This window comes from Heterocephalus glaber, unplaced genomic scaffold (genome assembly GCF_053883595.1).
Source record: "Heterocephalus glaber isolate CG9 unplaced genomic scaffold, H.glaber_assembly_v1.0 deba00001456, whole genome shotgun sequence".
Lineage (NCBI taxonomy): Eukaryota > Metazoa > Chordata > Mammalia > Rodentia > Bathyergidae > Heterocephalus > Heterocephalus glaber.
Genome location: NW_028258304.1, coordinates 199207 through 226347, shown reverse-complemented (window position 1 = coordinate 226347; position 27141 = coordinate 199207). Strand labels below are relative to the sequence as shown.

The 27141-nt window shown below is 35.2% G+C and overlaps 1 protein-coding gene and 1 pseudogene across 9 annotated transcripts in view; one reads left to right on the top strand and one right to left on the bottom strand.

Moving 5' to 3' along the window:
* Exoc6b (exocyst complex component 6B) overlaps positions 1-27141 on the bottom strand; it is a 721832-nt gene that overhangs the window by 605057 nt on the left and 89634 nt on the right. The window lies entirely within an intron of this gene.
* On the top strand, positions 1691-2094 carry LOC101712498 (cytochrome c oxidase subunit FA4 pseudogene; annotated as a pseudogene).

The following is a 27141-nucleotide window of genomic DNA, read 5'->3' as shown; positions in this document are numbered from 1 at the left end:
CAGTGATACAGCACCCTGCGATTAGTCCCTAATAAGTAATAAATAAATAATAAAGTAACAATCCCAAAGCCATGAAAAACTTAGTTATGAGAGCCTGCTCGAAATTTATGCAAAGACTTTTTAATATCTGGCTTAACAGAAGACATCTGGATTTTGTAACTACTTCTGCATTCAATCTATGATACTGTGTGCTTTTGGTTAAAGTATCAAGAAAATCCAGCTAAATACATGTGTACTTAAGAAAGTAAAAAATATTTTTTAAATGTTTTCAGATAAACATATATTTACACATATATATGTAATACATATATATATATATATGGGTACACACACACATACATCCTTTGATCTCAAAACTTTACACGTAGTGCTTTCTTAAAGAAAAGTTACAATGTGGAATCCAAAACCATACCAGTACATTTTTCTTACCCTTCTAAATTAAAATACATTAGTCTATCTTGTACTTCAAATGAATCTTTTATATGATTCTGCAACATCAGGCACAGATCATCTGAAAAATACTGATTCAGTCAATTGTTGGACAGGTCTTCCTCATGTTAACATACATGATCGCACAATATGAAGACAACACATTTGTTAGTATCATTCCAGTCTCATAAGTTTGTAAGTATTAGCAATCTGTAGAACGGCTACAAGCTACATTAGTGAAAATATAAACAGGCAGTAACAGTAAATCTGTCACATGTACAAATAATAAACTGCTTACACTGTAGAACATGAAAATAAAGATGAACTTAAAATTGAATCATAATAAACACTGCAATTTCACTATATATCAGAATGGCTAAAATAAAAAAGAGACAATACCATATGTTGGATGCAGATAAACTAGATCATTAATACATCACTGATAGTAACATAAAACAGTACAGCCACGTGGGGAAATAACTAAGTAACTATTTTAAGAAAATAACTTTCTTTAATAATTAAACATATAGACTGTGATGCAGCTCAGTCATAGAATGCATGCCTGCTTAGCATATGCAAAAGCCCTGGGTTTAATGCCTACTATCAACCCCTGCAAAAAAAATTTAAGCATATAGTTCCCATACAATCTAGCAACTACACCGTAAGGAATTAATTATACAGAAATGACAATTTATATGGATAAAAACAAAAAACTACAAAAATCTGTAGTTGAACATTCATAACAGCTTCATTCACAGTAGCTAATAAAAAGTTCTTTCTCCTCTTGACAACAAGTATGTGGTGTTTTTTCCAACACCGATTCTCTGATACCTACTAGTGTTTACAGTTACATTCAGTTCTGACACGTGTCCTGGAGTTAGTGTCAGACTCCTCAGCTTAATAGTTTAGGGCCAGGGATTTAGCTCAGTGGTGCTGTGCCTGCCTCACAAGCACAAGGTCCCAAGTTCAATCCCCGGTACCAAAAAAAACAGAAAATAGTTCAGTTCCACAGACTGCCTCCCACTTCAGACACTAGTCACAAATGGGTTGCCCAGGTGTCCCACCTTTCAGCACATCTAAGTACAAATTCAGGTGTTCCCATGACCCTCTACCCTCACAAGTTCAATAATTCACATAACTCAGGAAAGAACTTTCCTTACTGTTATTTACTATTAAAAACATATATCTCAGGAAAACTGCTTAGTCTTGACCCGGCAGATTTGTTTTTCTCCATTTCAGGCTATAGGCCTCTGCTACAAACATGGTCCACCAGATCGGTCAGGCCACGAAGCATCCTAGCTTGATCCCCCTTTTCATGTTTATTGGAGCAGGAGGTACTGGAGCAGCACTGTATTTAACACGTCTAGCATTGTTCAAACCAGATGTCAGTTGGGACGGGAAGAATAACCCAGAACCCTGGAACAAACTGGTTTCCAATGACCAATACAAGTTCTACTCAGTGAATGCGGATTACAGCAAACTGAAGAAAGAAGGTCAAGACTTCTAAGTGAAATGTTTCACTATAAAGCTGCTTAGAATGAAGGTCTTTGAGAAGCCATCCACACAATTTTCCACTTAACCAGGAAATACTCCTCTTCTAAATGCATGAAATCATGTTGATTTATTGGAGTTTATTACACAGATTAATAAATCTCTGAAACTTGATATGTGTCACTTTAATGCTGAAAATCTGCTCTCAACTTTTAGGGCATAAGAAAAAAATATTAGAATTTAAGGAATTGTTTTTGGAATTTCTTTGTATTTGTATAATTGACAGTAAAACTTTAAGCTGCTATAATAAAGCTTTCATTTTGTGAATAAAATATATATATATATATATATATAAAAAATCTCAAAGAAACCAAACAGAAGAGATCCATAGTGCAACATATGACAGGGAGGAAGAGCAACACAGAAAGTTTCTGTGTCCTCTCCAGACTCCATTCCTTGCCGGAGGCTCCATCTGTTCATCAAACTGGAAGCTCTCTGCACTCTATCTTTTAGGGGGTTTTATGCTGGTTTCATTACATAGGTAGACATGACTGATCAGATCATGAGCCAATGGTAATTGATCTCAATCTCTAACCCCTCTTCCCTGCTGCCCAAAAGTTGGCAAGTAGAATTGAAAGCTACAATCTTCTTATCAAGGTCTGACATTTCTGGTGACCAGCTCTCATCCTGAAATCTATCTAGAAACCCACCAAGAATCATCTCATCAGCATAAACACAGGTATGGGATTTTTTTATGAATAACGAAACATTACTCCAATCACTTAGAAAATTCCAAGGATTTTAGGAGCTCTGTTCTAGGAATCAGGAATGAAAATCAAATAAAATATTTTATGCCACAAGTAAAACCTAGGAGCAATCCAGATGTCCTTCAACAGGTTGTTTAAAAATATATTATATCATGGAATACTATTCAGCAATAAAAAGGAATAAATTATTGCTTCAGTAACTGGGATGATCTCCAGAGAAGTATGCTAAATGAAAAAAATAAACTTTTTCTCTTTACATGGTAATTACCTCAAGTATTTCATTATAGCAATGCAAAATTAACTAATATATGTCTACTGTGCTCTACAATGTCTTCAACCTAAGAAGCAACTCTACTTATCTAGAGTAAGAATCAGCACATTTTTTCTGTAAATAGCTAGAAGTAAATATTTTCAGCTTTGTGGGACATACGATCTCTGCCACAAATACTCATCTTTGGTGTTGTAGTACAAAAATAGCCATAAACAACATATAAATAAATTAGTACAGAAACATGCAGCAGACCACATTTGGCCCACATCCCATAGTTTGTCAACCAGAACATCTTAAGTCACTATGGCAGGGGAAAAGAAAGCATAGTAGGCACACAAATTCTTAAAACTTCTATTTGGAACTGACTCACGTCACTTTGGCTCACATATCATTGGCCAAAGCAACTCACATAACCATATCCAACTTCCAAGAAAAGAGCATGCAATCATCATGAGCCTGAAGGAGAAAAGAAATAGTGAGTGGATAATACTAATAACACAAAATATATTTTCTTGACCATTTGTTTCTTCTCATTGGAATGTCTGCAAAGTCCAAACCCTAGCCCATCTCTCAGGATTCAGTTCAAATATCGGTCTCCAAGGCCTTTGCCATCATTTCGCAAAGCACTCTTCTCTATCTGGCCTTGAACTCACTATGTAGCCTAGGCTGGCCTCGATCTCAAGGCAATCCTCCTGCCTCAGCCTCCCAAGTGCTGGGATTACAGGTGTGAGCCACTATACCCGGTTTCTCTAACTGTTCTTACATCAAGTGCTTCCTATATTAACAAATTCACCCTCTTTGGAACAGATACAGCATTATGTTTGCATATTTCATAGGACCTGGTACTATGCCTTACAATAAATATTTGTCAGGTGAATGAAAGTATCACTGATTTCTCTGTGTTATTTGTTTAAGAATTTGAAGTTGCTCATAAAAACACAATATAACTTGAAATAAAAGTTAAAATAGAAAAGTAAATATAAACAGGCTGCAATCTAAGACAATGTCAGAATTTATAAAAGATGCTTATCATTTTTTTAAGGTGAGCAACAATTTATCTCTGGGTATTCTAGTAGTCAAACAGGAAAAGGGAGCGAGATTCAATTATCAATTACGGGATCAATAAGATAAACAGTTTTCAAGAATAGACATGAAATTAAATAAAGCCCCTTTAAGTAAAATGTTGGATTTCTTTTAATGAAGTAAGGAATCCAGCAAGACAAAAGAGACAAAAGAAATGCTTTACTAAGCAATGAAGCCAGTGGGTAGAAAAAAATGAAATAGTAAATATTTATTTAAGGATATATCATTGCCTGTATACCAGTATGAATGTCAGAAGAAAACAAAGACATTCTGCAACCTGATAATTATAGACACAAGATATACACTATGAAATGATAGCAAAGACTAAGAATATACCATAATTCAACATTAAACACCCTCCAGATACTGTGTTCTATAACAATGTTGAAAAAGTAATAAATGAAACACCATCCCTTCTTTCAAGAAATTCAAAAACTATCAGAGGCGACTAATATAAACAATTTAATACAATGTAATTAATGTTATGACAAAGTGCTATGGAAACAAGGATTAAGAAAATACTTGTTTCTGCTTCTAAGAAAAGATCAAGGATGGCTTCCTTGGAGAAGTCATCTAAATCGTTCAATTATACTACACCTTACTGTAAAGAACCTATACACTAGGCAAAAGAGAACCAGAGAAGTTCTGATCTGGATTTCTTTTTTTAATTATGGCAATTTGTATGCTGTGGTGACACGTGTTTGTAGTCTAGCACACAGTAGACTGTGGCAGAAGGATTGTTTGAGTCCACAAGTTCAAGACCAGCCTGGGAAAAATAACAAGACCTCATCTCAAAAAAACACATACACACACACACACACACACACACACACACACATACGCACACAAATAAACTTACGGCAATGGTATGGAAAATGGACTAACCAGTAGACTACATACTCCACTAACACAAGTGCCATGTTGTTCTTGTTTGCTGAAACATTGCTGAAGGTAACATCTCACACATAGTAGACCTGACTGAGTATGCATTTATTAACAAAGTTGAAACAAATGAAGCAGACACCAATGCTAAGTATTTAAATGCTAAACTGTATAGCTTATGAAATATAAGAACTTAGAAAAAAACAGCTACAGAGCTTAAAGAAGCAATTTGATTACCAAAAACCTCATCATAAACTGTAATTCAAGATAACCACCAAGCAACCTTAAATATATTACATATTTAAGAATGTGATTCTCCCATATTAGTATGAATTTATGTCAGAAGATCTTTAAAAAGCTACCTCAATCTCCAAAGTTTGATTTTTGTTTCTTTCTCTTTTTTCCCCTTGTTTTCCATAAAAGATAGCTTTAAGGAGAGTTTAAAATTATAATTTACTTTTAAACATAGCACATATTTCAAGAAGGTCCTACTTTAAACCCAGAAAAAGATTACTTGTCTAATGTCTAAGACATGGCACAGTACACACTTAACAGACTTAAGGAAAGACCCATCCATCCATCTGTGCTAAATAAGAGACAAGACTAAAAGACTGTTTTAATACTTATTACTCACATTTTTACTGTTCAAGCAGGACTTCAAAGAAGTAATATAAAAGAGATGGAATAGTACCTACCTCATTGTGTTCTTATGTGATACAGCATAATGATTTGAACTGGGTTCAAATCCCAGTTTCTTTGCCTAGATCTCTGTATTATTTAACCCTCTGAACTTGTTTCCTTATCTACCTCATGGTGTTTACTGCATTCAATGAGTTAATATGTAAAACCTCATAAAATAAGGCCTAGCACAAAATAAGTACTGGATAAAAGTTAATTGTTATTATTAAAAAATATGTAGTACAAATATAGATGTGAAATTCCACATGAAGAATATTGACTCATTTAGCCCATATATGAACCTAGCAAATGATTTGCATTAATATTTCAATTAGTATTCATTCTTTTCAGTACATATTAGTAATACAGACTCATCTTCATATATTGGTATATACATATAATAAATTTTGATTATTTTCATTTCATTCATCTCATTTCATCTCATTTCATCTCATTTCATCTCCATCTTAACTCTTCCTCCCCCTATTTTCTTCATCTCTAAAAGTCTAGCATCTAGTTTCCTATCAGCTTTCCTTTATTTTTTAAATTTATTTTTAGATTGTTCATATAAGATAAAATATGTGGTATTTAACTAAGACTTGTTTTGCTTAACAAGATGGTCCCCAGTTCTATCCATTTTCCTGAATATAACATATTTCATTCTTTTTTATGACCAAGTAATATTTCACATTTTCTCTGTCTATTCATCTGTTGATAGTTATCTCAGCTGTTTCCAAAGAATAGCCATTGTGTAATGTACTACTATAAACACAGGTATATATGCATATCTATAGCATGTGGTCTTCAATTCTTTCAAGAATATACCAAGGAGTGGTATTAGCTGGATCAAATAATATATCTATTTTTAATGTTGTGAGAAACTGCCACACTGATTCCCATAGTGGTTGTGCCAGTTTACATTTCTACCAACAGTGAGAGATGGTTCCTTTTTCCCTGAATCCTCACCAGCATTCACTGTTTTTGGTATTCTTGATGACAGCCATTCTGACTAGGGGGACAGAATCTTGATGTAGTTTTGACTTACATTTCCCATAAGGCTACAGACGAGAACATTTTTTCATGTACTTACTGGTCATTTATATTTCTTCTTTTGAGAATTTTCTGTTCAATTCATTTGCCCATTTACTGATTGGGCTATTTGGTTTTTTTGTTTTGGGGGCTTTTTGGTGTAGATTTTTAAAAATTCTTTATATAGTCTAGGTATTAATCCTCTCTCAGAGGAGTAGCTATCAAACATTTCTTAGGTGAGGATTTTGAAAGGATTATGAGGGCATTACAGCTGACTTGCTGTTAGAAGGTGAGGCCTAGGCAGAAAAGGCAGGTTCCTTCCCAGATGCTCCCCTCACTGTTTCCTAGATGTGCATGAGTGCATGCACTGTTTCCTACATGAGCAGCTCTTGCTCTGCTATGCCTCTCTGCCATGCCATTCTGCCTTGGAGACAGCGAACCATGGACTATATCCATGAGCAAAAATAAGCTTCTCCTCCTTTAAGTTGTAGGTGTCAGGTATTGTGACCCAGCAATGAGAAAAGTGACTAAGACAAACACTAACCAAACTTTCGGAACTGAAAATAGGCCTATTAAAAATAAATTTAAAATGAAGGGTTACATAAATGCTAATTACAAAGTAGTAATGATGTGAGAACAAATACAGCTGGGAAGGAGTCAATGCCCAAAGGACATATATTTTTAATACCTAGTGGGTAAGCAATCTTTGATGAAGTCATCCTTTTATTCCTTTGAGTATACTGTAAGTCTGAATGCAAACCATCAAATCTAGACTCACTACAACAAACATCAAAGGCAATGAACATACATGAGGCTAATATGAGATGTAATTCAGCTGCCAACCTTGTAATTCTTTGCTTATACTTTCCCCACACTGGTGTGTGTGTGTGTGTGTTACTAGGCACTGAACCCAAGGGTCCATGCATGCTCAGAAAGTGCCGTAACACTGAGCCCCAGCCCTGCCTGTAATCTTGATTTCACTGAAATTTAGATACCAAACAATTTTCCAAATTCCAAGTTGCAGGATTTTAGGCCAGGCTCTATGAAATTAGTATTCAACAATCCTGAAGGCTTGGAATAAACTGATTTAGTTTAGCCAGATTCTGTGGCATAGCCATGGAATGTGGAGTCTGTCCCTGGAAATGGATATAATCTAATGTTCTTCAACAGAACTTTCCCAGAGATTACCTCAGTTAAATATTTCTGAGTACTGGGCATATGCAATGAATATAGACTAACAGTTGTTTCCCCCTCCCCCCCTTTTTTTTTTGTACCGGGGATTGAACTCGGGACCTTTCACTTGCGAGGCAGGTGGTGGAACCACTGAGCTAAATCCCCGGCCCTAACAATTGTTTTCTGACAATTTTCAAGTCAGACTTAATCATTACTAATAAGAATGCCAAAAAAATACATATATATATATTTAAAAACTTGGTCCAGGGGCCAGGGATTTAGCTCAGTGGTTCCACCACCTGCCTCAAAAGCACAAAGTCCCAAGTTCAATCACCGGTACCAAAAAACCTTGGTCCAAACCCAAATCTCTACCAATTAGTCTGTAGAACCCTGGGAAAGTTACCTGACTGAATGTAAAATAGTGACAGTGACACCTAAGCCAAAAGGTATGGGTTAATACAAGTTGCTACAACTGAATCTGACCTCAGATTCATTTTAAAGATTAAATAAAATAATATGCCCAACTAGCATAGCATTATGACACTAAGTAACAGAGTATCTGTATCATTATGTACAGTTTTTCTTCTTATTTCAATTTCATCCAATTTTATTGAATTTTATCCTCCCTATCAAAAGCCTATACCATGCTTTGAGTCATGATAAAATATAAGAAAATAAGGAAATATTGCATGTAATGTTTAACATGAGCAAGACATTTTATAAACTTTATCAGCATCCTTACATTTTTCATAAGGTGGATATATAATTCTAGCTTACAGTCAATGAAACTGAGGCTAAGGAAATAGTTTGCCTAAAGTCACTTGGAAATCAGAATCAATTTCACTTTTGCCCTGCTGTTATGTCTCCCCCATTAGTATCTCATTTCTTCCCCAACAGGTAATCTGTGGCAGATTAACTAATGGTCAACTTGTAACACCCAGCTGAACTGAAATCAGCATGGTCTGGGCATGAAAGAGCCACCTGAGGATTGTTGCCAGTAGCCATAAAAAGAGAACTGGAGGCAAAAGATTGTGTGGGCTTTTGATTTTCTAGAAGCTAGCTGCAGATGGTTTTCCTGATTCGAACTGGGCTGTTCTCGTTGAAGGAGGAGCTCAGTGCCTCACTATCATTGGGAATGGCTGCTGTTCTCATCAGGGGAGCTCTGATCTTCACTGTGAGCATCACTTCCTGGCTCCAATGTAGATCCCTCAGCCTGATGGCACAAACCCTTCATCCCACTGGTGTAGGTTTTCTGACTTCCACCACTGGCCTTTGGGTCTTCCAGGTGCAGAGCCTCAATAAGGACAAGTATGAGACATTGCCATGGGCTCTGGGCCACTGGCTGGACTTGTGGAGGACATTGCAATGGACTCTAAGCCTTTAGCTGGACTTGTGTGAGACACTGCTGTGGGATCCAGATCCTTGGCTGGATTCTTTGGGCCTCTAGTGTGTGGCTAATCTCTGGCACTCCTCCTTATTTGACTTTTTGGGTAAATATCATAAAATAATCCTATAAACTGTGTGTCCTGTATTAAATGTATTCCCTTGCCAAAACCCTGACTACAACATAACCATTACCCTGAGTTTTGTGGTAACTAATTCTTTGTATTCTTTGTATTTAATACAGATATGTACATCCATAAACAATACTGGTTAGTTTTCCCTTTTCTTGAATATTATATTAAAGATATCATAGTATTCTTTTATACTCGGGTTCTTTTAATACTATAAAAAAGATCTCAATCCATGTTTTAGCTTACGCACAGATTCATCTATTTTCAGTGTTGTATGTAATATTAGACTGTATGGACACACCATAATTTATTTACCAATCCTCTTGCTTTTGGACATCTGAACTGTTTCCATGTTTTAACTATTATGTACATTGGCCTAATAAACATTTCCTTTACATGTAAGCTGATATAAATGCACAACAATTTTAAGGCAATGATCTCCAGATAGAGAACTACACAAAGGATACATAAAGAATACATGAAAACTTTCCAAATGTTAAGTGGTTATATAGTTTTTTAAGAATTGAATCCCAGGGCCGGGGACTTAGCTCAGTGGTGCTGCGCTTGCCTTGCAAGCTCAAGGTCCTGAGTTCAATCCCCGGTACCAAAAAAAAAAAAAAAAAAAGAGAGAATTGAACTCCAGATTCACAACTGTCATATATACTCTTTCCTAAAACTCATGTACCAATGAACAGGCTGCCCTAAAAACCTTATAAAATAAAAGTTTCTCCATTGCCTATCCCATATCTTACTATTTCTTGCACTGGTTCTAAATATAAAACCTCAAGACACATAAAAATGCTTAGTCTTAAGGGAGAGGAAGGGGGCCAGGGATTTAGCTCAGTGGTTCCGCTGTCTGCCTTGCAAGCACAAGGTCCCGAGTTCGATCCCCGGTACCAAAAAAAAAAGGTAGAGGAAGAACTGCCAAGTGAAAACAAAGTAAGGTATAAACCAGTACATTCTTTAGAATCAAAGAAAGTAACATACTGGACCACCTGAAAGAAGTAAAAAGAGATGACATCTGAGGTGTGTCTTGAAAAATGAATATGGATGTCAGGTAGAAAATGGTAGAAAGGGGGCTGGGGATTTAGCTCAGAGGTTCCAGTGCCTGCCTTGCAAGCGCAAGGTCCCAAGTTCGATCTCCAGTACCAAAAAAAAAAAAAAAAAATGGTAGAAAGGACACTCCTAACAAACATGTCAACAGGAAAGTTATCGGGAAGTTGCTGGTTAGAGCTTCAAGAAAAACTAGTAAAGGAGGATAACTCAACTAGGAGATAAGTTCCTTTTGCCTCTAGAAAGGTATAGCTTGAACTAGAAAGAAGATGTTGCATGAGAAGAGAGGATACCAGTCAGGTGGTGCATCCTTCTAATCTCAGCACTTGGGAGGCTGAGGCCAAGGATATTGAGTTTGAGGTCAACCTAGGATACATAGCAAGTTCAAGGTCAGACTGAACTACATAGAGAGACCCTGTCTCAAAAATAAAAAGTGAGAGGATGGTAGAATAATTTGTACCCAGAGTAGTAAGTATGACATGGGCAAAAAGTGGTAGATATTATGTACAGACATATTAATAAAAGAAAAGACAAAGAATACTGAGGAAACTAAAACTCAGCCCAAAACTTTGCACAGGAGCCATGGTGTACCAGCAAGACCTACATTAAATCTCATTCCAGGAGGGAGATGTCTGCTGGTAAAACACTATACCTTAGTTTATGAGAGATAAAAGATAAATACAAGTTTAAGAATGACCAATTGCTCTCCTGCTAATCACTGCCATGTTGTTCAGTACACTCACATTAACATATCCTGTCCCAGACTAGAGTTGCCCTAGTAGAAGCAACTCAGTTTTGAACAAATAAGTAATCTGACAATTGGCTTTTGATTTGAACCTCATATCTGAAGCCACTGTTTCTGTCTATGGTTTCTTCAACTGTATGGCATGACTTCAACTGCCAGTTACACAAATCTAACCAGATAATCAGCTACTCTGGAATGATAACTGCCTAGATTTGGGTGACCCACAGTCCACAGCTTGCCAAAGTGAATTATCATGTAACCTTTACTTTAAATTAAATAATCTTAAATGTAATCATGAAATGTCATGAATATTATCCAGATACTTTGGAACAGCAAAGAGAAAAAAAATGTATTAGTAAAAAATCCACTAATAATCAAAAACATTTTAATCAGTTCCTACCTCTATAAATTTCTATTTCCTCCTTTTACTTCTTGGAGATGTTCACAGATTTTGCTTAACCAGAGCAGATGAGTAAATTCAATGACTGCTATTTAAACACTGAGTGGTTACTATAGTTCATTTACCATATGTAGTAGGTGCAAAAAACAAGGAATTCAGAGACTGCTTAGGAAATATATGCAAATACATACACATAATGAACACACTGCTATTCCTGAAATATAAGGAAGAAATAAATTCACAAAGAAGTTCTACTGGGAAGTAAAGCAGGAAAACTAATATCAGAGATATCATCTCATCCATACCCTGAAAAAAATACTAGGAATTTATCCAATGAAGGTGAAGGGAGGAAAAGAAAAAAATAAAATTGAAAGTAAGTTGCAAGTGTACAGCAAAGCAAAACCACAGAAGTATTAAAAATACATGAATTTTTCTAGGAATAACAGTCTAGGGTGGCTACATTAGTGGTTCTCAACTCTGATGAAAAGAGGAAGGATCTTTAACACATAATCTTATAACATTTCACAGGTGTTTCTGAAGAGCAGCCAGATTTGATATTCGCTGAGCTAAAACTACAATTATTGGAGCTGGGAGATAGGATTGATGAGATTAGGCAAAGAAGAGAGCCAGAGGTTAGGCTGTGGCATCTAATGGATCCTCCCAAAACTATTATGCAATTACTGTATAAATTACAATATAAACATTATTTTGGTGTGAGGAATATCATCACATTTGGATCCTGGATTCCAAAAAAAGGTGAATAATCTTTTTTTGAAGCAATAAATCAACCAAGTTTTTTTAACCAAGTTTTTAAACAAGGAAATGACACAAAAACTGTGAGTCCCTCAAAGATGCTCACATCTTAATCAGCAGAACCTATGAATATATTAAGTTACATGACAAATGGGAATTAAGGTTGCAGGTGGAATTAAAGTTGCTAATCAGCTATGAGATAGGCAATTACCCTGATTATCCAGGTGGAGTCAGTGTAATCACAGATGCTTTTAAAAGCAGAAGATGGGGCCTGGGATTTAGCTCAGTGGTTCCACCGCCTGCATCAAAAGCACAAGGTCCTGAGTTCACTTCCCGATACCAAAAAAATAAAAATAAAAAAGTGGAAGACGAAGACAACTTAAATTCCCTGACTAACTACACTTGATGATTTCAAACAATTCACTTTAACTCTGTGGGCCTCAGTTTACTCTCAAATGAAATACAGAATTTGAAATGAGATTTAAGGATACCTAACTCCATCCTTTCCTTTATTATTTACTTTCTGCACAGCATTCCTAAAACTATCATCTTACCTTTTATTTCCCATAGATAAGGCCATCAAGTAGATAACTTGCACTGCTTCCCTGAACATTTATACAATCCAGAAAAATTAATCCATACTCCATTCACCCTTCTGCTACTGATTAAACAGATGATCAGCACCTGGTGGGAGATTTATAACACTAATTTTTCCACTCTTCTATCTGAAAATTTTTGTAATGTAAAGTTTATTACCTAGAAAGCACCCCAATAAATTTTAACATACTCCATGTATTGAAAAAGAAAAATATGCTTAATTATAAGTAATATGGTATTTCTATATTAGTTTTTTTTTTTTCTTTTGGTCCCAGGATAGAACTCTGGACCTTGCGATTGCAAGGCAGGTGTAGCGCCACTAAGCTAAATCCCTGGCCCTATATTAGCTTTTAATAATCTATCTTCCCATCTCAGTGTTCAGTTAATCTAGAACTAAATAGTAACTTTACTAAATCACAAACTGAACTTACGTTAAATTAAAAAGAATAAATTTATCACAAATTAAAACTATATATTTTCTAGACATACTAATGAACAAAATAGATGCTAAAACAATATTTCAAGTTCTAGATTAACTGAATTTCCTGTACCTATCAACTAGCTACAATAATTATCAGCATATAGAGAATTTTGTTTCACCCCTATCCACCCTCCCGACAGAAAAAACACTAACCACTCACAAAAAAAGGATGACACAACTGATTTCACTTCCTATATTTCTAATACTTCATGAAGTTGCTTATCTTTATAAGAAAGGCATCTGATATTATGGAAAAATGACTTACATATGATTTTTCAATTTAAGAATTTGAGCACACTTCCAAAGGTATTTTCAATATAGTATGCTCCTTTAATTTCATCTTTATATTCCTTGGCATTAACACAGTAATTGACTTATATATTCCAGAAATGTCTATAAACCAAACAAGTAAGTGGGGGAAAAAAATAACCTATAAGATAATGTTCTAGATGTTCCCCCAAAGTTTCATGTGTTCGTAAATGGGGCCTTTCAGAAGTGGCTGGGTCTAGGGTGTGTGATACTGGGATTAAGAGTGTGTGAAAACTAAATGGGTTTAGCATAGTTCTGGGTTTGGATAATGGAAGGCCCACCCTAGGTGTGGGTAGCACCTATCAGCAGGCTTATAGACTGGATGGAAAATAAAGAGACAGAGGAAAGATAGGCTTGCTGTTGCTGCTGCTGCTTCTGCCTGCTTGCCATGGTCTGTTTCTCCTCTGCCACCCCTCTGCCATACTGCCCTGTCTTGGAGCCAGGAGACTATAGACTGAAATCTCTACAAACTATGAGCTAAAATAAACCTTTCCGCCTTTAACTTCTGAGTGCTGGATATTTTGTCTCAGCAACAAGAAAAGTAACTAAGCCAAATAATAAAAGTAAATTTATCCAAAGATTTAATAATTGGAAAAGACAAACATGTAAGATGAAAATTCATTTTGGGTAACTATAAAGGCAGAGAAAAATAATTATATCGAATTTTTATAATTATTAAGCTTTGTTTATTACAAACTCATATTCACCTTACACAAATTCAAATTTTAAAAAGAGTAGTACATGAAATTTGAATATTTTTTAAAAGTTAAATTCTGATTTGTAACATGTTGGCAACATGTTGGACATTTTAATCACCAATCAAAATACATTATATGGAGACTCCAATTGTGAAGTGTATATAAAAATGATCACAAAGCTTAGATTGTTTTTTCACTTGACTATTTTCAAATATTTGGTCCCATGGATTCTCATAAACCACAACAGATTCCACTATTTCAGCAAATAACTAAAGTACTTCATATCAATGTTTTTAAGTTTTAAAGGCAACCACAAAAAATAGGGAACATAAGCAAAGAAACACAGTAATCACTCATGAAAACATGTACACGATATTATGTATCATGCATATACAGTGAGAAAATTGACTAATAGCTGAGTAGCATAAAAGCCTGGGTAACAAGAAAAGGTTGACAGTATTAGGAACTGTCATTAACCAAGAATAGCATTTCATGCCTATAATCTCAACATTCTGGGTGAGAATCACACAAAGATCAAGTAACTTATATAAGATCACAGAGTGAATAAATAACAAAGTCAGAAATTAAATCCAAGTAATCAAACTCCAGATACTTGAGCCCTTAATTACTACCTATAGTAAAATATAGGTAATAAAGAGAGATGAGATGAAGTGTTTGTTTTTTTTAGCACTACTGGAGATCAAACCCAGGCAAACAATATCAATGATGTTAAATGACAGAATTTCTCCATCTGCCTTAACATACAAATATCCTCCTCCTCTTCATTTTTCACTGTAATGATTACAGCTAACTTCAATGTTTCAGAAGTTGCAAAAGACACATAAAGTGTGTTTGTTACAGGACTCAAGAACAAATAATCAAAAGAGTACTTGAGGTTTGGTCAGGCTGTAATAGGTAGTAACATTTTCATTCAGATATATGCCTCAAATCAGAAAGCCCCTTTGCCCTCCATAGAAAATTGTGCTTAAGACATAAACCATAAAAAGCCAGGTGGGTGGTACACAACAATGATGCCAGCACTGAGGAAGGCTGAGGTAGGATGATCTCAAGTTCAAGTCTCACATGGGTAAGTTCAGGAGGTTGTCTCAAAAATAAAAAGTAGAAAGGGGCTAGTGATATTATCCAGTAGTAGGGCACCCCTGGGTTTGATGCCCAGTACAGGCAGGCAGACAGACAGACAGACAGACAGAGGCAAGGCAAAGCAAAGCAAAGAATGGCTACATAGACTAGCAGACCCTAGTGAAATATAGAAAAAAAAATCAGTATCTCTATCAGTATCTTAACCTTGTCCTTTTAAACTTCTATTTTGCTATCTATGATAATATACATAAATATTTTAGTGCTTGCATATATTTCTATAAAACATTTAAAGAAGGTGTTCATTGTTTACCAATAGGAATACATGGCCAAGAAATTTAGACTACTAATGTGTGTGTGTGTGTGTGTGTGTGTGTGTTTGTGTGTGTACTGAAGATTCAACCCAGGGCCTCTTGGTATGCATCTACCACTGAGCTATATATCCTTAGCCCTTAAAGGTTTTCTTTTACACCCTAAAGTTTCAGGATATGTTTAGTTAATTGGTCACCAGATGAGTCCTAAAGCACTATGTTGACTGTCTCTACCCTACAATAAAGGCCTTTTCAGGAACTTTCAACAAAATGTGAGAAGGACAAATAATCAATTGTCACCGGAGAAGAAGCCTTCCATAGTATGCACATAAAAATGATGTTTTGGGGGGCTCAGCAAAATCAAATAATCTCATCAGTACTATGATAGAAACCTGAAGGGTCAAAGACTTTCTGTCCATCTCAGAACTATCAGAATTTCTATCTCCTCCCAGAAGAGTCATCAGCTATCTTAAGAGAAAATATTTCCTACCATAGGAAGAATGGAGTAATGGAAGCTATTATCTTTAAACCACTGCATTTTACAGACAAAGTTTTGGCAGTGTTAATGGAAATGTTCACTCGCGCTACCTTTCTGGGAGACAATTTGACAATCAGTATACATCAAAATGTTAAATGTATACCTCCTTTGATCCAGCAATGCACTTTATTAGAATTCATAATAAGACAACTATTCACAGGTATGAAGATGTAGTATAAGAATATATAAGTGCTAAAAACCTGGAAATAACTTGTTTACCACTATCAGTGATCAAATTATGCAGTCTGTATAATGGAATACCACATTTGACACATATATTTGTCTGATGTATATTGTGGAATTTGTACAGAATGTTAAAAAATATCAAGTATAAAAAACATCATTTTAAATGAGATTACAAGTTTGTATAAATGAGAGAAAAATAGTAGAATCATGTCTATCAAACTTTTTATTGTATTGATAATGGGCTTTTAACTTTTACTTTTATCTTCAAGCTTTTCTATATCCTCAATTCCTTTTTCATTTTGGAAAAAAATAAAATAATTCCTAGGATTCTGATAGTTTTCTTAAAAACTTAAACCTTCCCTTTCATGCTAGAATCTATGCAGTACAGGTTTATCCTAGTACAGTGGCTCTCAGAGTGATACCCAAACCCACAGTATTAACATCACCTGAAACTACATAGAAATACAAATTCTCAGGCTCCACCCCAAAGCTACTGTATTAGAAACCCTAGAGGAAGAGCCCAGTAACACACATTAAAAAGCCCTCAAGCTGATACCAACACAATCAAGTTTGAAAACCACAACTTAGTGACCTAAAAAGCCAATTAAACTCCTCTTGGTTTGTTAATGCCACATAAACAAATCCAAGCAAATGTAAGTAATGTTCTCACCCAGAGATCCTGCTTGCTGATAACCTTTGTGAGATTTAAAAAAAAAAAAAAAAAAAACCCTCTAGGGTATTCAAAATATCAGAAATAAAACATTATTCCCACTTGTACCGTGACTAATATTGTTTAAAAAAAGGTCAAATAAAATGTGCAGATCCAATTATTGAAAAAACATCTCCAGATAGTGAATGACATAAAACAAAACAAAAAAAAAAAAAACAAAAACAAAACCTGGTGCTACCCAAGGCAACTTTCCAGAAACTCTGAGCAATAACAAATGAACTTAGAATCCCAGCTGACCATACAATCATAGAATCACAACCGAGTAACATGCAAATCTCTGGCAAAAATGTGAGGTTTATTCAAAAAACAATGGAGCTATTAACTGGATCTAAGCACTGTAATCTCAACATGGCAAGAACATCTTTATTAAAGCTTCAGTGTTGCTAAATGGTGAACAACACACTAAATACATCAAACATAAAAGTCCAAAATACTTTCACAGCCAATTCACTTAAGATGTCATTTTTCCAGGGGAAGCAAAAAATGCTCAGTATTTAAAAAAGGAAAATATGGAATAAAAAAGAGAGGATAAAGATACAGACAGTGCATTTAAAATTATTGCATCTATAAATGCAACTTTAAAGTTTTTATTTACTGTTTTAAAGAAATTTTTAATAGTTATACATTACCATTAAAGTGTAGTTATAATAACTACACTTGCCTTCTAGCACATTTTCCATTTTCCCATTTTCAAATACTGTACTTAACTGGGGCATGATGGTGCACACCTGTAATCCCCATCCTCTGGAGGAAGGAGGATTGCTGTGAGTTCAAGGACAGCCTGCTCTACATACTAAATTCAAAGCCAGCACGGCTATATAGCAAGACCCTGTCTCAAAAAACAAAACAAAATCCTTGACTTGGATCTGTTGGAAAGTTGTCCTAATGAATATGCAAATCTACATGGTCTAAATGACACCACCTTAGATATGGTGTACATTATAGAAGCTGCATAACCAGACCAAGTAACAATACTTAAGAATCTGGGGCCGGGGGTGTATATAGCTCAGTGGGTAGAACACTTGTCTAGCATGCATGAGGCCCTAGGTTTGATCCCTAGCACAGGAAGGAGGAGGGGAAGGAGACCTAATTTTGATCACATCTAAAACTCCATGTCGAATTAGCAACCTTTAAGACATCTAACTATATAGTTCACACAGGGCAGGCTAACAGAAGCTTCCCAGTATGTACATAACCTATAATCTCATCTTCACAAGTAACTAGTGATAAAGCAATACAGTTCTGGGGATCAGCTTGAACCTGGTAAAGCATAGCAGGTTATTCTCTGACCCTTGGCTCTACTGATTCTAGTATATAGAAAAACAAAAGCTAGTTTGAGAATTTTCCGGCAGACTCGTTCTCTTCAAATGTTTCTGAGTAGACTGAAAATTTACTTTTTATTTAATATGTCTGGCTGCCTATTTTTGTTATGTCTCTGAGAACAAGAACACTACAACACATAAGGGGAAATAAGTGGACTGCTTATTAGTAAATCATTATTCTAATGACAGCATATTGTTTTGAATGAAATTTACTCTAAAATTTTTATTTGATGAATAGAACCTAATGATGCAAAATCATAGCATGAGAAACAAATTCACAGAAAATATTCATATTTCTACTCAGATGTACAGCAATATGTATTCTGCAACCTCTCTTCACTATCATTTCTCCTTTATATCCGCTCTTAGGAGATATACCAAATACCATCTCCACACATAATGGGCCTTATCCAAGCTTAGGAAAACAAGAAAAAGCAAGACAACTTCAAAGCCTTTCCAGTAACTTGTTGCAAAAAAATGAAAATCTTCTGCCTCAAACAGACTGAGAAATGTCTTTCTTGCCCTCCTATCCGTGAACAGTTATAAAACTGATTTTTAAGCAACATGGGAATTGTCCTCCCAGTACCTAATTTGTCAAAGATTCAATGTAGCATGTATAAAACTCCTAACCAGAAAAAAATTAATTAAATTAAATACATACATGACCAAATGTACATACTGAAATCAGAAATAAAAATGCAATGATGATACCTGGGAATTTATTTTCTTCTTTAGATTTAGCTTATAAAAACTTCTAACTTATTTTAATAAGTCTGGTAATAAGGGCAAATTCTGGGTCATGTTACCCATAAATTTGATAATTGAAGTGATGACAGTTCAAATCTGGTAGACATTTGTAGGCTTAGTTTTCCCAGCTTTATAAATTGTCACAGGTTTATATACTGCAAAGAGGACATTTTTTTTTCTTTTTAATGGTAATAATGCATAATTTTATTTTTTAATTTTTTCCTCAGCTTTATTAAGATATAATTGACAAGTAAAAACTGTATGAATTTACAGTGCGTATGTTTTGATATGTGTTTACGTACAAATGATTAACTCAAGGTAATAACATTCATTACCTCACATACTTGTCTGGCGGGGGGAGGGTTACTGGGGATTAAACCCAAGGAGTGCTGAGCTACCCCTAGAACTTTTGAATATTTTATTTGGAGATAAGGTCTCACCAGGCTGGCCTTCAACTTGCAATGCTCTTGTCACATCCTCCTGAGTAACTGGAATTACAAGCTTGTACCACTATGCCCAACATACACATTTTTTATTGATGAAGATAAACATTCTTGATGATTTTCAAGTACATATTTTTATTGACTATAGTCATCATGCTGCACAATAAATCTCCAGAACATATTCATTGTAACTAAAACTTTGTACCCTCTGACTAACATCAGTCTTCCAAGCATTAAGATTTACACTGTAGCTCCAGTAATCTAGACCATGGTTTTGGCAGAGGGATAGACACATAAATCAACAGAAAACTGACAACTCAGAAACAGATCTACACAAATATACCCAAGTAATTTTTGACAAAGGTGTAGAAAAGCAAATAAGTAGAGGGAAAAACAGCCTTTTCAACAAATAGTGCTGGAGTAATTAGCAAAAAACTTCAACCTAATTTCACATTTCATATAAAAATTACAAAATTATAAAGATTCAAAATAGATCATAAGCTTTACATTTTAGGAAAACTTTACAACCATCAAAGAAAAAAACACAGATGAAAATTTTCTAGATCTAAAACTAAGCAGAGTTTTTAGACTTGATGCCAAAAGCCTGCTCTACACAAGAAAAAACTGACAAACTTGACTTCATCAAAATTTAAAAACTTTTCAAGAAACTAGAGACATTTATAGCTAAATGGATGCATATTGAGGTCATCTTCTTAAGTGAAATAAATAGGACACACATGTGTAAATACCGAAGTTTCACTAGTGTGAGAAACTGAAAGTGTAAATAAGGATACACATGGATGAAATTGCCTAATAACATATTTCTCGGATTGTGTTTCCATCACGTGTCATATGACTGTATCGAAATTTAAATTAGGGAGAAGTTTGGCTTATGTGGAGTCTGCTACCTAACTGGAGTTTTTTCCCAAACCACTGTTTGTTCAATGTTGGTTTTGGGGATCTTTCTGAAACAAATCACATCCTCTGGTGTCTTGTTGGTGCTTGAGATGCTTTTTTAAGTTATATGGAAAAATGTTTAAGTGCTTTTCAGTTTTGTTTTGGTTGAGTTCTACTGTATTTGAATATTACTGTAATTTTTTTTCCCTTGCATTGTTCTTCTTTGAATGGTTTTAATTTGTGTGTGTGTGTTTGATAATAAAGTTATTTTAAAATAATTTTTTAAACTTTTGATCTGCAAAAGACTTTGTTAGGAAGGTAAAAAGATAAGATATATAGTGGGAGGAAAAAGTATTTATGAACCGCATATTCAAAAAAATCCTCAAAACTCAACGAGACTAAAATGGGAAAGAGACACGAAGAGGCAAGACTGAGGGTATAGCTCAATGGCAGAGAGCATGCAAGGCCCTGGGCTCAATCTCCAACACAAAAAAAGACAATTCATCAAAAAGGATAAGGGGCCTGGGGATTTAGCTCAGTGGTTCTGGTGCCTGCCTTGCAATCACAAGGTCCTGAGTTCGATCCCCGGTACCACAAAAAAAATGACTTTAGGGCCAGGGATTTAGCTCAGTGGTTCTGCCGCCTGCCTCGCAAGCGGAAGGACCCAAGTTCAATCCCCGGTACCAAAAAATAATAATAATAATAATAAAAAGGATAAGGGCCAGGGATTTAGCTCAATGGTTCCATCGCCTGCCTTGCAAGCGCAAGGACCTGAGTTCGATCCCGAGTACCAAAAAAAAACCACATGGCAAATGAGCAAATCCAAAGATGTTCCATATCATTAACAATTAGAGAAATGTAAATTAAAATTACAATGATAGGGCTGGGGATTTAACTCAGCGGTTCTACCACCTGCCTCACAAGCACAAGGTCCAGAGTTCGATTCCCAGTACCCCCCCAAAAAACCCACTAAAATGAGATATTACTACACACATATCAGAATGACTAACATTTTTTAAAGTGATGACATCAAATGTTGGCAAGGATGCAGAAAAATTAGAACCCCCACATATTGCTATTGGAAATGTAAAATGGTACATCCTCTTTGGAAAACAAATATGGTAGTTCCTTGAAATGTTAAAGATAGAGTTACACTGACACAGCAATTACACTTTCAGATATATATATACCAAAAGAATTGAAAACAAATATTCACACAAGAGCCTGCACACAAATGTCTGTAGAAACTTTATTTGTAATAGCCAGAAACCAGAAACAACCAAGATATCCTTCAATGGGTAAATCACTAAACAAACTATGGTATAGTCACACTATGGAAACCTGCTCAGCAATAAAAATAAATAAAAATAAATTAGTGATACAGCGGGGCCAGGGACATACCTCAGTGGCACCACGCCTGCCTGGCAAGCGCAAGGTCCTGAGTTTGAACTCCAGTACCAGGAAAAAAAAAAAAAAAAAGATAAATTAGTGATACATAAAACAATCTGGATGAATCTTCAGGAAATTGTCCAAAGTGAAAAAACCCAACCCCTCAAGGTTACATAATGTATGATTCTGCTTATATAATGTTCTTTGAAAAAATTATAGAAATCCAGAACAGGTTCATATTTGCCAGACATAAAAGAGTGAATGGGGGCAGTCAAAAGCTGCTGGAGTAGGGGGGGGGAAAGCATCAAAAGTTTTCCTTATGGTGACAGAAATATTCTGTATCTTGACCTTCAAGGTACTATCTTGGTCAATACTTCAAGGTCAATATCTTGGTCCTGATACTGTATGGTAGTTTTGCAAGATGTTACCATTGAAACTAGATAAAGGGTCAAGGTATCTCTGTATTCTTACAATTGTATGTTCATTTATAATTATCTCAAAATAAGAAGTTTAATTTTCAAAAATAAATTCAGTCATATTCACATGTACCATTTAAAATTATGTTAATAACCTATTTTGCTTTGGATTTCAAGATCTCTTCTCATTTTACTCTCCTCTTACTTTTGCTACTCCAATGCCAAAAGAACTTCATCATATGGCTCTTTCTTACTAATGTCAAGAAACTCCTTTACCTCATCAAAAACAAAATATTTGGCTAGCTCCATATCCTTTGTTTTTTTAATGTGTTCAATAAATATGTGTTCCCGAAATCAAATTTCATACTAAAAATGTTTCATAACTGAATTCAGTCAAGTCTGAGTCTGTTGTTTTAATTCAGATTGCTTGATAAGACCACCTTTCCTAATAGTATCTTTAGAATTTTATTGTTTATTAGCACCACAGATTCTCCAGGAAATGGAAATTAGTTCCATTTTGATAATTCTTGCTTCCTTAGATGTTTTCACTGAACAATGTGTGCTTTAAAGTTCTAAATTACAGGAAGTAGAAGGAAGATACAAAAGCTAGCACAAATGTAAGGAAAAAACAAATGCTCAACTTGCAAAGAAGAAAAACATAAAGAAGCAAGTTTTTAAAATAGAGATACTGGCCAGGAATATAGTTCCGAGGTAGGATTTGTCTGGCATGCACAAGGCCCTAGGTTCAATCCCTAGTACCACAAAAACAAAAGAAATAAATATAGAAATATTGAGAGTAGGAAAACTTGGCTGGATTATAGAAAATATCCACATGGGATGTCAGTGCTTCATTATCCAATACCATACTGCCAAATATATGCTTGAGTCACAGATCTTGTCATACTCCATGTCTATAAAGATAAGGTCAACACTGAAAGTCTGTTATTCCACAGCTTTTTAATAACAAAACTATGTAAAGCAAGAATGTCTATATTTTAATTCAAATCATCACTGTTGGCAAATGGCCTTCATTATTTATCTAACATACAACAGAATATTTATCTAGAGTTCTAAACTCTGGAAGCATATAGATAATAGAACTGTTCTACAAGAGGTGTTGTCATTGATTTTTTTGCTTTTATCTAATGATAAATCTAATTATCAAACCACAGTAGTAAATGAAGATAAATTCACTCTAGTATAAGATGAATGTTAATTGGATAATCTCCAAGACTGTGATTAGCTGGTAGGGGGTTTAACAGAGTCCTAATCCACATGTATCACTGCAAATCACATCAGGGTAGTCTTCTTTTTTTTTTTTTTGGTACTGGGGATCAAACTTGGTTCCTTGTGCTTGCGCAGCAGGCAGTGAAACCACTGAGCTAAATCCTCAGCCCAAGGTAGTCTTCTTGTTTGCATTGTGATGGCTCTCCTTGGCTCAGATATTTCACTGGGGAATGTGTCTTTTAAAGTTCCAAACTAGAGTTATACAAATATATTACATGCTTAAATTTATTGACCTTGGGTATTAACATACCTTTTGAGTATTAACATACTTAAATTTTTGAAAATGATAACTTTTTTTTTTTTAGGTTTTTGCAACAGGGTCTTCCTATGTATGTAATCCAGGCTTGCCTTGAATTCACTGTTTCCCTGGCCAGCCTCCAACTCTAGACAATTCTCCTGCCTCCTCCTCTTGAGTGCTGGGATTACAGGTATGTGTCACCATGCTTAGCACTAAAAGTGCTAACTTTAGAACAGGGTAGGTTCCAGATATTCCAGGTAAATAACTTATTTAGTAAGATATATTTTCCAGCCAGTATGCTTTCTAAATTACATACCTTTAAAGCAGAACATCTATCTCTGACTACTGTACTAGTTGCTAATGTTTGAAATGGAAAAATTAAATTGGCTTTTTTTTTTTTTTGGTACCTGGGATCGAACTCTGGTCCTTGCACTTTTGAGGCAGGCGGCGGAACCACTGAGCTAATTCCCTGGCCCTAAATTGGCTTTTTTAACCTTCACATTTCAGTCTGTATGAAACAAAACCATTATGGCCTTTATTTCTGTGCTGGACCACACCCCAAATTACTTCTAGAGAAGAATCTAAGCCCTATCCTTGGTATTCTCTCACTCTTATTTCTTTTGGAGGCATAAAGTAGCTTCTTTAGGTTTTCCAAATTTTATAAAAGATATTAATCCTACCCACACCTGGCTTACTCTTAAAACACTTGTTACTCTGTACTTAACCAAAACACAGGCAAGTGATATGTTCAGAAAAGTGAAAAAAAAAACCTTAAACTCATTGATATTACATAATTAGCAAAAAGTTTAACTACTAAAACTTGTACTTATGAAGAATTAACTGGGCCAGGGATTTAGCTCAGTGGTTTCGTCATCTGCTGCGCAAGAGGAAGGACCCAAGTTCGATCCCTGGTACCAAAAAGAATTAACTAATTCAGATACAGTGCATACATCCTTCCACATTATAAATCATGGAGACTAGATATACATGCATTTCACTAAGGAAATGATCTATTGCTTTCATAAGAGTCTCAAAGTGGTCAATGATCCCAACACGGGGGCAAAGGGTAAAACACTTCCAACTTCCACTGAAGATATTATAAAATCTACACATTGATTAAGCTAAGAGCCACAGAGAACCATATTCTTGGGCCACTTTTTATTTTGGCTTTCTGCAGAATCGCTTTTACTAATTTTAATTAGGTATATTAATGCTTTCACTAAAGCACACCAACAGCTCCATCACATACTAGCTTCGAATTGTATGGAAAGAAAGTCACATAGTACCTTCCTTGTCAGGATACATGGGAAAAACAATTCTCTGGTCTTAAATTCAAAACCAAGAATAACTAGTGTTTTACCCAAGTAACCACTCTTTAAGTTTATAACATCATAACTCAAACAATAACTGTTTCTTTTTTGCACAACCTGCTGGAAGAAAAGCTAAAGCCAAATATGAATGAATCTCCTAACTGCTCTTACTCTTGACTTCATATTCTCCAACTCTAATTTTCTTTTGTCCCTTTCTTCATCACCTTTAATGCATCTAGTATGTATATATATTTTTTAAATCATGTAGATTTTTATAAACCATTTAATTTCTTTCTAAAACAAGGCAAGGGAAAACACAGAGACAAAGAGAAAGAACAATCATCAATTAACGAGAATATGAGTGAAAGGAGATTAATTCAAAAAAACAAAGTTAAAACAAAATTAATCCCCCCAAAAATAGTCAAAATGTGGCATAAAATACTAGGTTCAGGGTAGATAGCTCACACTGAGTGACTTTTGCTTTGATGCTTTTGCTTTCCCTCTCTCCTCCTCTTGCTCTCTCCATCTCTCCCTCCTTCTCCCTCTCTCTCTCCATCTCTTTCCCTCTCTCTCCCTTTCTCCCTCCTTCCCTTCCTCTTCTCTGAATAGTCTTAAAAGATACCTTTAAAAGAGAGACAAAGCCTCTCTCTTTTTTCTTTTAATACTGTTCCTACAATATAGGCAGCATCCATTTTATAGATAAGAAAAGGACAGGAACCAAGAAGCATGATTAACTGATTTCTGTGCAACCCAGTTAATGGGGGTGGAGGGGGCAGGGGGAGACCAGGGGCAGAGACAGAAAGTAGAAAAAAGTCATAAGATTCTTTTTTTTTTTTTTTCTTGTACCAGGGATCGAACTCAGGACTTGCACTCACAGGCGGCGGAAATACTGAGCTAAATCCCCGGCCCTGTCATGAGATTCTTAAAGGCACAAAGGTGATAGATGAGAGAGCCACATCCTCATATTTAGTCACCAAATGACATTAAATTTAAGTTTTTGAAAATATCCTGGCTATTTGTTCCCAGTAAGATCAGCTTTACAAACAATTTTTTAAAATATGAAAGAAAATTACATACAGAGAGCATCACTCTGTTACCACAAAATACATAAGAAAAAGGGATGTGCACAAGACAACAGCAGTTTGTTATAGAATTATAATTTTTAATCTAGTTTCCAAATTTCTTATAATGTTGACATAATTTTTAACAGTGAAAATATTAAATAGATAAGATATTATCATTAATATATTATTAACTGTTATAATCTTAAGCCTGTGCAGAATTGCACAAAACAATTTCTTAAGACAAGACAATAATCTGTCCATAAAATTCTCTACCTCAATGAAATACAGCAATCACATCATTCTTACAATACAGGAATCTCAGAAATCAGAGATAGCAACTAAGCTAAAAAAGAGGACACCTTCAGCAAAAACCTTAGAGCTAACTTCTCCTTGGGTGAGAATGCTAAATAAGGAGTCTGGCTGAATAGTAAAGTCAAATTAACTCAATGACAGGATCCTGTATAACATAGCTGCAACCAATACAGAATACAGATTTTATGGTAGGAAAATCAAAATAAATCAAGCCGGGATCTGGACTTAAAAAGATGGCATTCACAATTGGTACTGAAACAACTGGATATCCATATGCCAAAGAATAAAACTGGACATCCTTCCCTATGTCATACAAAAAAAATTAACTTGAAATAGATCATAGATCTAAAAGTAAGAGACAAAATTGTAAGACATTTAGAAAAAATTTGAGTAATTCTTCAAGATACTAGGTTAAGCAAAAACTTCCTATGACATCAAAAACCAAAAGCACAAAAAATAGATAAATTGGATGTCATAAACATTAAAAACTGTGCAGCAAA